The sequence below is a fragment of the Megalobrama amblycephala genome, linkage group LG12 (genome assembly GCF_018812025.1).
Source record: "Megalobrama amblycephala isolate DHTTF-2021 linkage group LG12, ASM1881202v1, whole genome shotgun sequence".
NCBI lineage: Eukaryota > Metazoa > Chordata > Actinopteri > Cypriniformes > Xenocyprididae > Megalobrama > Megalobrama amblycephala.
In genome coordinates this window covers 4,495,303-4,506,432 of record NC_063055.1, presented here as the reverse complement: position 1 = coordinate 4,506,432, position 11,130 = coordinate 4,495,303, and the positions used below count along the sequence as shown (strand labels likewise).

The 11,130-nt window shown below is 35.8% G+C and overlaps 1 long non-coding RNA gene across 1 annotated transcript in view; it reads left to right on the top strand.

Annotated features, from left to right (window-relative positions):
* Positions 1 to 396: 396 nt before the first annotated feature.
* LOC125280385 overlaps positions 397 to 11,130 on the top strand; it is a 73,247-nt gene continuing 62,513 nt past the window's right edge. Inside the window, exon 1 of the long non-coding RNA XR_007187592.1 lies at positions 397 to 785. This is a non-coding gene — a long non-coding RNA (uncharacterized LOC125280385). The remainder of the gene's footprint in view (positions 786 to 11,130) is intronic.

The following is an 11,130-nucleotide window of genomic DNA, read 5'->3' as shown; positions in this document are numbered from 1 at the left end:
GTCTTAGCACACGCATTGTGTCGATGGAAAAGGGATTCTGTGATCAAATCTTTCAGAACCGTTCTCCAAAAGAAGTCACTTAGATTTGTTCAGTTTTGAGTCTTGTTCAGCTCCATTTGGTCAGCAAGGCCTTCTGAACAACATCCAGTGTTGACCAGATCTTGTTTTTGAGTTAGTTTTGATTTCCTTTCTGACAAAACACAACATTACCAATTGGCTACATGCAATTAACATAATTTTAATCATTTATGGTCTTCAGTCACATTTTTACACATTTGTAAACTGCACTCTTTTAATGCCTCTGTTCTTTTTTGTTGAATGAGGAAAACTCATATTCTGTTCCATCAGCTCATTTACTCAGACACAAATTACCAATTTGATCACAGATTCTTAAAGGTGCCCTTGAGTGATTTGAAAAAACATTTTAAATTGTTCCCTGATATCTACATAGAGGGTATGTGGCTTTTTTATGGCCGAAAATTGTCCAGATATGGTTTTACAGCTCCATTTATAACCCCACAAATAGCCCCTAGAATGAAAAGGTCTGTTTTTGCCTTATTTGGAAGGCTCATGAATAGTAATATGGTGCTCCGCTCTGATTGGCTGTTTCACTGTTCGGCTCCTTCCAGTAGCTCACACTGATAGCGAACAAATCTGTACTGTACGGCGTGAACGATGGAGAGTTTTGGTATTCAACCTTATATGTTTGAGCCTGTTTCTGACGAAGATGCAGATGTAGAGGAACAACCAATTTTGTTGCGATTGGCCATAGACGTTTCTGAGTGGTAAGTTAGTCTTTATTTTCAGTATGCACCTGCAAAATGTAACTGTTACGTCAATGGAACTAGCATATAGCGTTAACTTTACACTATAACTCATAACGTCAGTATTTGCAACTTTGTTTTTAGCATTGTAAAAAAAAATAATTGTAATAATGTGTCGCTGTATGGTTTTACAATGATAGCTTCTTCACTTTGCAATAACAACTCTAAACAACGAACGAAAATTTGTTTCTAATATATTGACATTACCGATATGATTTTAAATTTGATTTATTTAGCCAACCAAAGTAAAGCATAGAAGACATTCCAAAAAGCAGTGTCATGTTTACTACTCAGCTGCCGTAGTGTGATTACGATTTAGCTATTAGTAACAAAAACTTACATCGTCTATAAATATCTTTTTCCACAGGTGTACGCATACAAGTCATACAAGTTCTCAAAAATAAAAATATTTGAAAAAAAGTGACTAAATGTCTTGTCAAATGACTATCGTTTCAGTTTGAACGGTGTAGAAAGTTAGCTAGAAGGATCGAGTATCTGTAGCTATCTGTAAGCAAATAAACTAACATAGTTAGCTTCGGTGTAATGTGTTGTTGGTTAAATATAGGTCAAATTATAATTATATCCGACAAAAGAGAATTGGCATATGTATCTACGGTTATGTTATAGATTTATATAACAAAGACAGTAATAAATTTTAACCTCACCGTTAATAGTAGTTACGTAAACTTTGCTATTTGTTACTGTACTAGCATCTTGCATTAGATCTAGACAACACTGGGTACATGGTCGTTAATGTTGTTAGCTCACTAAGAAACTTTACATTTAATCAGAAATAGTTTCTACAGCCAAGATGTGGATAAAAGCACTACTTACTGCTTGCGGGAATATAGTTGGAATTACCCCTTTCTTCAGTGTCAAACGCTGAGCGAAGCCTGCTTGATATTGTCCCAGGTTAGAAAAGCTGTCCGTGGTGAAATGGGCAGAGCAAACTAACAACTTTGAGTTAAATTGTTCCGGTATCCGGTTATAGATAAACATCAGCCATGCCTTTTGACAGTTTTTTTCTGGAGGAAGACTATGAAAAGTTTTCACATCCCCTTCACAGCCTGGAACATAACATTTATTTCCATGATCTGCCATTTTCGCTGTTATCCTCGCTTGGCTTGTTTCTTCACTCTGCTTGCAGAACTTCCGATGATTCCGCTGGGCGGTTCCGCCTGGCCTGGATCATGAGCATATGCAAATATTGGGGGCGGAGTCCCCGACTGTTACGTAACAGTCGGTGTTATGTTGAGATTCGCCTGTTCTCCGGATGTATTTTAAACAAATGAGGTTTATATAAGAAGGAGGAAAAAATGGGGTTTGAAACTCAGTGCATGTCTTTTCCATGTACTGAACTCTTGTTATTCAACTATGCTAAGGAAAATTCAATTTTTGATTCGAGGGCACCTTTAAAGGGTTAGTTCACCCAAAAATGAAAATTCTGTCATTAATTACTCACCCTCGTTCCATACCCACATGAATATATAATGAAAATCTGAATAATGAAATCTGAGAGCTTTCTGTCCCTCCATTGACAGTCTACGCAACTACCACTTTCAAGCCCCAGAAAGGTAGTAAAGACATCATTAAAGTAATCCATGTGACTCCAGTGGTTTAACATCAGTTTTATGAAGCGACGTGAGTGCTTTGTTTCTGGGGCTTGAAAGTGGTAGTTTCATAGACTGTTAGTGGAGGGACAGAAAGCCAAATTTAGATTTCATCAAAAAGATCTTCATTTGTGTTCTGAAGATGAACAAAAGTCTTACGGGTGTGGAACGACATGAGGGTGAGTAATAATGGCAGAATTTTCATTTTTGGGTGAACTAACCCTTTAAGCCTCCTCATTTATTGAATCGATTGATCAAGGGCTTACTGTTAGAATTTAAAGGGGTCCTATTATGCCCTTTAACAAAGTCTTGATTTTGTTTTTGGGGTGTACTAGAATATGCTTTTTATGCTTGATTGTTCAAAAAACATTATTTTCCACATATTTTACATTATGACAGCACCTCTCTCCCCAGTCTGGCTCGAACTCGCCGAAATGTGCTGTGATTGGTTAGCCTGATTCAGACTTAATAATGTTAACAAACAAAAGGATTGTTTAGAACAGATTTCACAGGACGTTTCAGAGTGGTATGTTTTTGTTTTGTTTTTTGTAATTTTCTTATACATTTTAGATATGATATTATACACCATTTAATCATGATATTTGTCAGAAAACTATGGTAATACAAACAGTATTGGCTTGCTTAGTTGGGGACACTTGACATTTGATATTCAACAGTGCTTTGGTCTGCCTGCATTGACACTATTCTGTGCAGCCAAAATAATGTACCAGTTACCAATGTAAAGCTGCTTTGACACAATCTGCATTGTAAAAAGCACTATATAAATAAAGGTGACTTGACTTGACTTGACTTGACAGTAATCGATCAACAAAACCATGGTTAATTTTCCTAAGGGGCGATAAAAAGCCTTACAAAAGCTACAGTAAACATTATCAACACTAATGTTGGCTAGCAGGAGAGCGAACTGTTAATAGAGAACACAACTACAAATAATAAGACATACTTACAAGTTGTGATCCACAAACAATTATTATCCCAACAAAGTGGGAACTGCTCCATTTCAGGAGAAGCTTTTGTGTGTATCTGCATTGCACTCTTTTAGGTTCTGGAAGATGCTGTCCATAAAATGTGCAGCACACAGATAAACGTTGGGGTTGTAATGTTCAGGAACAGTGTTTAAAATACATTTTACAAAAACTAATTCGTTTTGGAAACAGGGTGAAAAAAACAGACTTAGTGACAACACTGTCTTCTCTAATGCAGCTCATCCAGCCATTGCACCCTTTTTTGCATATTCCGTGGGTGGGGATTATTTAAATGAGTAACATTGTGACTTCACAAAACCCGCAAAAAAAAACAAGTTGTAGTCCAAACGAGTCGTTCATTGTAATTCTTGGAAAGTGTATTCTGTAAAATAAAATATCTCCCTTTGGAGCTTTGTAACCTTGCAGATCATTTTTATGCTCAAACAGCAACATTACACACTAACTAAAACTGAAAAAGTGAAAAAGCATAATAGTTCCTTTAGGCTATAAGCTATTGTCTTAAATGTGGAAAAAGCACATGCTCGCTCACCAGTCTAGTGTCACTGATTTGGTTGGTTTTCTCAAATGCCATCTCTGTTTAGCCTCTTAGTTAATTCAGCATTATTTTGCCTCATTAGAGGTTGAGAACGGATGTTGGGTGTAATAGCACTCAAGCGTCTCTCTCTTCAGTCTGCGAGTCATTTCTGCAGTGCCAGCACACTTCTCCTCATTCAACAACATGAGCCACATGAAACATTATCTAGCCCTCTCATGATTAATTAATAGCAGCAAGAATGAATAATAATTAAAATGCAATGTCCAAAGGGTCATTACAAACCCACGGATGGGCTTTAATTATACTGTGCAAACAACGTGAATTGCAAATGGCCTCTGATATAGCAAAGTGTATGTGTGGTGTATAAAGTTATGTTTACTAATTAAAAGCTGGATGCTTCAGAAATTACATTTTAGGATTTAAGTCTGCTGAGACCGAGAAGAAACTGTAGACTTTTTAAATATATGTCCCTGGTCTTATTACAAACTATTCAGTGCTCATTATTCTAAAGAAAAACGTTGCATAGCCTCTGCAATCAAATCATTTTATCCATCAGAAATTGATTGGAGTGTATAAAGTATTTCTATATGACGGCCAGTTGGAGTGATGCAAAAAGGAAAGTTGTTGCCAGGGTTATTAGATTGGTTAGTAAAAACTAGTCATGGTTACTAATCTAATAACCTTGGCAACAACTTTCCTTTTTGCATCACTCCAACTGGCCGTCATATAGAAACACTTTATACACTCCAATCAATTTCTGATGGGTAAAATCAAGTTCAAGAACTAAAATGGCTTGTAAATGCAGTTTCATGTTGATTTTAAGCTTTATAATGAATGGTATGATAGTGTTATGTATTGATGAAGAAGAAAATACTTGTTTGAAATTGCATGAAATGTCCATTTCGTTCTGACTATTTTTGTTATACGTCATAATGTGACTTTCAAACGTATAGGAACTTTCCAGGATGGTAAATTTTACATGCATAATACAAAAACAATAAAAACAAATGGGTATTTTCATGTAGGCTGGTCTGACTTTAATATCTCTCAAGGTCAGAAACACAATCCTGACTCTGTGTACTATATTATTTTTCCTCTCTAATTTATGAGCTAATTTCTACAGGGCCTGAATAATGAAATATTTCTGCATGTATTACCCTCTTCTGCTGAGGTTTCAAGTCAAAATGAAAATGTTCTGTAATTTCTTCTCCAGCAGACTTGAGGGTATATATTTAGAGGGATTCAGTCTTGGCTAGCTGCTCTCATTAAACAGGAGTGAGACACACACACACACACACACACACCTCAATTATGATGAAATACAAGATAGTACATTGAGAAATGCCTTACATTTTACGTGTCGTGCTTAAATGTGGTTCATACATGAGCCATCCAACATTATTGCATGAAATCACTACAAAATACAGTACACAGTCATTTCTGTACATTATTTTCTCTTTCTAATGCTGTTTGCTAGATTAAAGCATTACTATTGTTGCGCATACTTAGGTTAGTTCGAATCACAACACAAAGTATTAAACTTTAGCATGAACTTGTCCTGCAGTGTTTGTGCTCCAGACATGAATGATACTGTACCTCAAATCAGGAGATATGTTGTTATTTTACTGTGAAACTCCATGATTCCAGGCCTTCATTACAAATAAGGACTTTTGAAAATCATGTTATAGTAAACACGAAGAGCAGTTTAGCTGATAAAATATTTTCCAACTGATTTTTAGTATTCAGAAACCCTTGTTATTAGCGACACCGGTGGCCAACTATGGAAGCTTGTTTCAGCTATGGAATAAAACAATTTAAAAGATAATTGACTTTTTATCTCACAAATCTGACTTTTTTCACAGCCACGAGTTCATATCTCGCAATTCTGACTTTTTTTCTCACAATTGTGAGTTTATATCTCGCAATTCAGATTTTTTTTCTTGCAATTCTGATTTTTTTCCTCGTAATCGCAAGTATATCTCGCAGTTCTGGCTTCTTTTCTCAGAACTGTGAGATATAAAGTCACAATTGCGAGTTATTGTCAGGGTTTTGTCTTTGTTTTCATTGAATTGTTTCTAGTTCACTTCTCAGTTTGTTCATTAGTTCAGTCTTCCTCATTTTCTCCCTGTTTGTTTCCTAGGTTACAGATCTGATTAGAGTCCTCAGTTCAGGTGTGTCTTGTTAATTAGTATCGTTAGCTCTTGTTTCCTATGTTTTTAAGCCCTCAGTTTCTGTCTGTTCTTTGTCCAGTCACTGTTGTGTTTAGATGTCTTTGCGTTACCTGTTTGGCTTATTTTTAAAGTGGAATTAAACCTTTTGACTTTTCTTGGAACCTGATTCTCCTGCCTTCTTCAGTCTTCATGCATGCATGCATCATTACAGTAAAGTCCAATTCTGATTTAAAAAAAATGAATGATTTTTTTTTCTCAGAAATGCGACTTTATATCTCACAATTGCAACTTTATATCACGCAGTTCTGAGAAAGATCCTTTTTTTTTTTTTTTGTGGCGGAACCATAGCCAACAAGTGAACTGCAGTCAGCAACGTTTTGCTTGTGCTTGAACTTGTGCACAGAAACAGGGATAGCTGCAGGTTAGAGTAATGGGAATGCCGAAAGGTGAAATGCTACAACAGAAACCAGCCCCTAACAGGCAGCTTTCTCAACCAATTGTAACAAAAATCTGGTGGTGTGCATACAGTATAGTATAGTTATATATATATATGTATATGTATATGTGTGTGTTATTCCCTGATAACAACCGGTAAAAAATGATTTAAGTAACTGAAGTCAACGCTATACACTTGCTAGGAGCATTTTTTCTTTATGGAAGTTTTGCGTTTGGTGAGCTAATAAAATATTAAAACCCAAATCAATATTTTGTGTACAATTATTTAATTATGTCATATGAGTATTGCAGACTCTCTCTTGTTTCTTACAAACGCAGCTACTGCCATTTTGTGACGATTGTTTTGTACACTGTAATGGATTTTAAAATAACAAACAGGCATGATTTTAAAACAGTTTCGTCTCAGATTTATATATTTTATCCCAATAATTGTCTATGTGACGAAATGCTATATACTGTAACAAGTGGTATGACTGTACTGTATCTCTTAAAAGTCATAGTTGCTGTTTGCTAGCAACTGCTTTCTTTGCAGAAGCTTTGCATTTAAATAGCTAAAAATATATATATAGATTCAGATCAATATTTCATGTCTAATTATTTACTTATGTGGCAAGTTGCCCTGTAATAAGTGGGATAATGTACATCCATTCTTTTGTTATCGCAGAATAAACCCCTACAGGGCAATGCAAGACCCTCTCACCCCGTCGGGGTTTATTCTGCGATTACAACCGGCTGTATGTATATCCCTTACCTATAAACCACCTAGTACATTACTATACTTATGTATTTTTTTCTGGGATTCCTGCTTTACAGCACTATTGTAACTGAACCCTACTCAATTACATTTTTAAAGCTGCTGTCCGCAATTTTTGGCCCTCTAGCGGTTAATAAGCAGAACTGCACGCGTCTTGCGGAGGAACATTCTAGCCGGAGCTACTTTTCTCTGTGTATGTCTATGGCGAGTCACGCAGTTACTGTGATACTCTGCGGCGAGTCCTACCAGTCCGGTCTGAAATAGTCCGAATATAAACACTTATTATAAGTGTACCATAATGATTCAGGATAAGACAAAAACACGGTTTGGAAAATGGATTCATGTTGTATATTCTCATGATATAATTTCTGTAAATTCAAGTGTGAACACGATCAGTGATCAGTATATAAACAACGAGCAAATCAGCTCTGGTTGCAGGATATTGCTTTCAATGTTTTGAACATCTGGTGTGTCCTAAAGCTTTACATAGTCAGGACATCATGATTAAACGAGCTGCTTTGCATCCAAACTACTTTAATGAGAAAACCTCCTCCATCTCTTGACACGATCAGTCAATTTCAAAAGCTTAGAACTTTTTACTTTTAAAACAATGAGTGTGACTTTTTGTTAAATGTATTTTTACTCAAGTACGTTTTTGGCTAGATACTTTTAATTAAGTAAAATGTTGACAGAGCCTTGGCAACTACCCATAATGGCAGCCAGTTTTGCACTGGCAAACGCAATCACATTTTTCTCAGAAAATGTAAAAATCATTAAGAATTTCCTTCTATTGTTTCCTTTCTCTGTTCTTCTCTCTCTCTCACACACACACACACACACACACAATGTAAAACCATCCAAGCACGAGCACCACACAAAGTCTAACTCTCTATTTTCCCTTCATTGTATGACTTTGAGAACTAAATAGCATCACTTGCTGTGGGTCCCTGAACGCGTCTCTGTTTATTTCCAGCCCCCTACCCTGTTATTACTCTCCCAATTTGGCATCGGCAATCCAAGGAGCTAAAAGGCCTTGTGCGATGGACTTTATTCCCTGAGTCATTAAACAACACTATGTCTCGGCAGAATCTGGATTGATTGTAAAATTGCGCCAGAAGCCTCTCTTGAGCTTGATTTTCTCTCGACGGGAGATATTTCCAGAGCGCAAGCCTTTTTGTGCCTGACATCGGTTGATCTGACTTAATGGATTCCGTGTTTCGTCTTGTGACAGATATGCTGTACAACACAACACTGCAGTAATTTTTCTTCTTTTACTATTTCTTTGAACAGACATAAAACATTCCGTGCACTTTAAATGTTGTCGTTTGCATTGCTGTTTTCTTGATAGAATTTCATCATCATCATCATATAACAATCAGAAAGTAAAGACAAATAGATCTCACAGGGAGAAAGAGAGGTAGCTTAGCTGTTTAAGAAAATCATATGTTGCTTTTAAGTTTTCATAAATACAGAACCCTGAAACAGATCAAATACAGTGAGCTGAACTGAAGTGTTTTATGTTCTTGTGGTTTGTCATCATCATCATTCAGATTCAGTGTTACATCAGACAACGATCTTAAAGTAGCTTCTGACTAGGAGTGTTGTTGAAGCTGGATATTCTTACTAAATATCTAACTTTGTGAATGATGGGATTCACCCTGTATGATAATGATTCAAATTGCCACTTAATGATTTATAATATTAAGTTGTCAGAACTTCAAGTACAGTGACAATGACTAATACAACGTCTGTATTTTTATCCTGTTTTCTAGTACAAATGTCTAAACATTCTTAAATCAAGAATTTACTTTAGAAGAAAAATTGCATAAGATATTAAAGGATTAGTTCACTTTCAAATGAAAATTAGCCCAAGCTTTACTCACCCTCAAGCCATCCTAGGTGTATATGACCTTAATCATATATAATCAGAGAAGTATTAATGAATATCCTGACACATCCGAACTTTATAATGGCAGTGAGCGATATCGAGACTCTAAATAGTGTCTGTGCTCGTCTGTGCAACCAACGACAGAACAGTTAGCATTCTATGCTCAAACTTTTGCCATTGCGTTAGAAATGGTACACTGTTGTCGCTTGTGAAAACAAAATGGTGGCGCCATGGGTGGAATCATGCAGATTAAGGGGTGGTAATATTATAATAAGATCCCCTTCCTCCATCACAAGGGGAGCGAAATCTGAGCGGCTCGTTTTTTCACATGCTTCCAGAGAAAGTTACTGGGTTGACCTTTTTCATGTTATCTGGGTTGGTAGATGCACCGGGGACCCGATTATAGCACTTAAACATGGAAAAAGTAAGATTTTCATGATATGTCCCCTTTGAGTAACTTTGCTTCTCAAGTAAATGTATCTTGATTAAAGAATATTTAGATATTTGTACTGGAAAACAAGACAAAAATACTGAGGAAGAACATAATTTTTGCAGTATAAACATTTTTAAATCAAGATACATTTACTTGAGAAGCAAAATGAAAATATTAAGTCTTGTTTTCTGAGAAGTTTATCAAATTTAAGCGGATTTATGCTTTAAAAAAAAAAAAAAAAAAAAAAACTGCCATTTGGGGTAAGAAAAATAAACTTCATTCAAAGTGAAAACAAGTTTATTTTTCTGACCCCAATGTCAGATAATTTTTCTCTAATTTTTCAAGACTTAAAGGATTAGTTCACTTTCAAATGAAAATTAGCCCAAGCTTTACTCACCCTCAAGCCATCCTAGGTGTATATGACTTTCTTCTTTCTGATGAACACAATCTGAGATATATTTAAAAATATCCTGACACATCCGAGCTTTATAATGGCAGTGAGTGATACCAATGAGTATGAGCTGAAGAAAGTGCTTTCATCCACATCCATCCATCCTTCATAAACGTACTCCACACGGCTCTGGGGGTTAATAAAGGCCTTCTGAAGCGAACCGATGTGTTTGTTTAAAGAAATATATCCACATTTAACAAGTTATGTAGTAAAATATCTACCTTCCGCCAGACCGCCTTCTGTATTCAACTTACGAAGAAAGTGTAAAACTCTCACAGTTCAAAAAGCTTATGCTACATCCTTTGCCTTCCCTATTCAATGGAGTTTACACTTTCTAAGTAACTTGAATATATATGTTTATGAAGGATGGATGTGGACGGAGACACTTTCTTCAGCTCATACTCATTGGTATCGCTCACTGCCATTATGCGTCAGGATATTTATTAATATTTCTCTGATTGTGCTCAGAAAGAAGAAAGTCATACTCACCTAGGATGACTTGAGGGTGAGTAAAGCTTGGGCTAATTTTCATTTGAAAGTGAACTAACCTTTAAGTCTTGAAAAATTTGAGAACATTTATCTGATGTTGTAGTCAGAAAAATAAACTTGTTTTCACTTTGAATTAAATTTATTTTTCTTACCCCAAATAGCAGTTTTTTTAAAGCATAAATCCACTTAAATTTGATTAACTTCTCAGAAAACAAGACTTAATATTTTACATCATTTTGCTTCTCAAGTAAATGTATCTTGATTTAAGAATATTTAGATATTTGTACTGGTAAACAAGACAAAATTATTATTATTATTATTTTATTATTTTTTTTGCTGCGTGGTGTAAAAAATGACCCACTGCATGTGCATTCCCCCCCATACAATCTGTGGTAGGAAGAAGCAATGGTTTTTATGTGAGATTTCATTTCCTGCTTGGGAGGAAGTCTGTGTGATTGGATATCATTAAATAAACCTCTGTAGGTTTAAGCACACGAGCGAGCGGCACCCAC